This window comes from Octopus bimaculoides, chromosome 11, assembly GCF_001194135.2.
Source record: "Octopus bimaculoides isolate UCB-OBI-ISO-001 chromosome 11, ASM119413v2, whole genome shotgun sequence".
Lineage (NCBI taxonomy): Eukaryota > Metazoa > Mollusca > Cephalopoda > Octopoda > Octopodidae > Octopus > Octopus bimaculoides.
Window position 1 is genome coordinate 78003369 of NC_068991.1, and position 4148 is coordinate 78007516.

The following is a 4148-nucleotide window of genomic DNA, read 5'->3' on the forward strand; positions in this document are numbered from 1 at the left end:
TCAGTTTCTGTCTACCAAATCTACTCACAAGGTTTTGGTCAGCCTGAGGTGCCACACAGTGGGACTGAACCCGGAACAATGTGGTTGGTGAGCAAGCTACTTACCACACAGCCACTGAAAACTTTTTACAATTGGTGCCCCAGCATGGCCAGAGCCTAATAACTGAAACCATGTGAAAATATTATACTTATAGATCACCTTTAGGTCAGACTTTACTATCAGTTCTCATAATCGGAATTGAGAATAAATAAATAAATAAATAAGAAAACAGCAAACACAACCATGAAGAGAGAGAGAGAGAGAGAGAGAGAGAGATAGAGAGAGAGTGAGAGATAGAGAGAGAGTGAGAGAGAGAGTGAGAGAGAGCGAAGGACTAATAGCCAAGAACTTGGCTTCTTTTGATTGGTTGTTTAGGAACAAGGTTTGATGTAATCACACCAAGGAATGTATCCAATGTCAGTGGCATATCTGATTGAGAAGCAATAAAGCCACAAACAAGAATTCCTGAACACGATTGAGTTGATAAAAACCGACAAATGCTTGTAATGTTTCCATCCTTCTTCAGATTTTCAGATTATCGTTACATCTCTTAGTCACAGCTTGCGGTGTCTTTATTATTAACCAGTTGATCTCAGTCGTGATACTGGCATCACCTGCCAATTATTGTTGCAAATTACAAAAAAAAAAAAGACAAACAGAAACTGAAAATAGATGGTTACATATCATATATATGTAAATAGATGTTACATGTATTTCCTGATGGAGAAGAATCGTGTTTAGTTCCAAAGAGAGGTGGGAGAATGAGGGCACCTTTCTAATACCAGGGATGATTGGATGCGGAACAACCCTGTGCAGGTGAGGTCATATTTGCACAGAGAATAAAAAAAATAGAGGAATGAATAATAATTTCGTATTTTGGCACAATGCCTGCAATTTTAGGGAGAGGGAGACAGCCAATAATACCAGCTCCAGTACTTGACTGGTACTCTATTTTATTAACCCTGAAAAGAGGAAAGGCAAACCTGCTTTCAGCAGGATTTGAGCTCGGAATGTAAAGGGCCAGAAAAAATGCCCCAAAGCATTTTGTCCCACATGTTAACCGTTCAGCCAGCTCACTGTCCCAATAATAATAACCCTTTCTACTCTAGGCATAAGGCCTGAAATTTTGGTGGAAGAAGGGCAAGTCGATTAAATCGACCCCAGTATTCAACTGGTACTTAAGTTATCAACCCTGAAAGGATGAAAGGCAAAGTCGACCTTGACGGCATTTGAACTCAGAACGTAAAGACAGAGGGAACACTGCTAAGCATTTCGCCCAGTGTGCTAACGATCCAGCCAGCTTGCTGCCTTAATAATAATAATAATAAAGAAGAAGAAGAATCCTTTCTACTGAAGGCAGAAGGCCTGAAATTTGGGGGCAGCAGGGGAGGCTAGCCGATTACATCGAACCCAGTGTTCAACTGGGACTTGTTTCATAAACTCCGAAAGTCCAACATAGCAGAATTTGAACTCAGAACGAAAAGACAAGCGAAGTGCCACTAAGCATTTTGTCCAGCATGCTACCGATTCTGCCAGCTCGCCACATTAATAATAATGATAATAATAATAATAATAATAATAATAATAATCTTTTCTACTATTGGCACAAGGTCAGTAATTTTGAAGGGAAGGATTAAATCAATTACAGTACATGATGGGTAATTGACCCAAGAAAGATACCCCAGTAATTCACCCACCTAATCATCTCAACCCATTACAGAATAAGAAAGAGTTAGCTATAACAAGCAATTCATGAAGTTCAACATGGCTAAATATGGTGAGGTTTGGCTCAAGCAGAGCTCTGTTTGAGCTGAACTACAAAGAAAGGCATTTTAGCAATAAGCACTTCTATCTTTCATGAAACACAGTGTTGGGTCCAGATCTATTGAATCCAAGCAACGATCACTTCAGCCTTTCATTTTAGTAATGAGTGATTCACTCAGCCACAATGGATGCAGGAGTGGCTGTGTGGTAAGTAGCTTGCTTACCAACCACATGGTTCCAGGTTCAGTCCCACTGCGTGGCACCTCAGGCAAACATCTTCTACTATAGCCTCGGGCCAACCAAAGCCTTGTGAGTGGATTTGGTAGATGGAAACTGAAAGAAACCCGTCGTATATATGTATATATATGTATATGTATGTGTATATGTTTGTGTGTCTGTGTTTGTCCCCCAAACATCGTTTGACAACCAATGCTAGTGTGTTTACGTTCTCGTAACTTAATGGTTCGGCAAAAGAAACCAATAGAATAAGTACTAGGCTTACAAAGAATAAGTCCTGGGGTCAATTTGCTCAACTAAAGGTGGTGCTCCAGCATGGCCACAGTCAAATGACTGAGACAAGTAAAAGAGTAAAGTGAACTTGCTCCCTTCCTTATTTTTTTTTTCTTTAGATTTGAGGGAAATTTGGTTGTCATTTCCGGTAAGGTGAGAGATTAGGCAGGTAATTACATTCATAAACCATCTTAAAATATTTGATGTTCATCCAGTTTTTCAAGTCAATAAAACTTGGTATATTTTTATATTGTAGTGCTATTAACTCGTTCACAAATAACAAGTTCCACAATTATAATCAGTAAAAAAAACAAAAACAATCAAGACATGAAGTCATCTGATAATTTATGGCAGGATAAGATGACATTGCCTTGGTCTAGGTTTCATAATATCTCAAGTTCAATTCCTTCCAGGGTTGATCACACAAATATCATGCAAGTGCTGGGATTAATTCAATTATTTCCTCTCCCAAGATTTATGACACAAAGCCAAAGTTAAAAATTCTGACTAAATAATTCATGTTAGATATAATAATTTATTAAATTCAAGTTAAAATCTTGCTTCAGATGATTTAGCTTTTTATCTTTTAAGAATTAAGGTAGTTCCAAGCTCAACCTATTTGACTTGAGCCGACAGCACTAAAATATAACACCAAAGTGACCAAGACCTTTGGTGATATGCCATGCTCGAGAAAAGTCGTCAAGCCAAGTGGAATCATAGTTGTGGCCAATGCCAGTGTCACATAATTGGCACCCATGCTGGTGGCACATAATAAGCACCCTTACGCCCTTGGTGTTAGGAAGGGTATCCAGCCATAGAAACCAAATCAGATTGAAACCTGGTGTATTACTTATAGCTCACCAGTCAAACAGTCTAACCCATGCCAGCATGGAAAGCAGACACTAAATGATGATGTACATCACACACACACACACACACACACACACACACACACACACACATTGTTATTGATAGAGAGGCACAGTTATGGTTGGGTGGCTAAGAATTTCACTTTTGAACCCAGTGAATAAGAGTTCAGTCTCGTTATGTAAAAACTGTAGGTTGGGATCCTCTATTGGTCAACCCACAGGTCAACCAGTAGACCCTTTGCTTACAATTAATGTTGTTTGTTTCCAGGTCTCTACATAACCATGCCCAGGCTGTACATATGAGAGATTATTACCTTGAATGGAAACAGGTGAGAACTGTGCCAGGAAGAGCATCGGGCCATAGAAAACTCTGCTCCAACATAGTCTCACCTAACCCATGCAGGCATGGAAAGATGGACGTTAAAACAATGATAATGATGATGATGATGATTAATGACTGAGACTGCTGAATGATAGAATCAGTCAGGCACTGAATAAAGTAATTTGTAGTGTTTACTTACAACTCCAGCTCGAATTCCATTGTGGTTAGCTTTGCTTTTCATCCTTCTAAGGTCAATAAAAGAAGTGTCACTCAAGTATAGGAGAGTGGGTGGGGGTGGGGTATGGGGGGTTGATCCCCTCAATGGTTCTGCTCTCCCCAAAATGTGTGCTCATCCACCATTGTAACAAATTATTTATCAACCAGACTTGTTTTCTTCTTTTATGAACATACAAAACACACAATCCAAAGTAAATTTATCCGAGCAAAAACAAATTAATTTGGAGAAGTTAGTAAGCACCTGATCATCATCATTGCCACCACTACAAACACCGCCACCACTACCACCATCACCCTCACCGCTACCACCACCACCATCATCACTGCCACCACCACAACCACCACCATCATCGCTACCACCACCACCACCACCACCACCATCGCTACCACCACCATCGCTACCACCA

General features: G+C 39.9%; 1 protein-coding gene across 5 annotated transcripts in view; it reads right to left on the bottom strand.

The window, feature by feature from the left end:
* The window catches only part of LOC106868582 (protein PALS1), a 253072-nt gene that overhangs the window by 32661 nt on the left and 216263 nt on the right, over positions 1–4148 (bottom strand). The gene's annotated exons all lie outside the window — the stretch shown is intronic.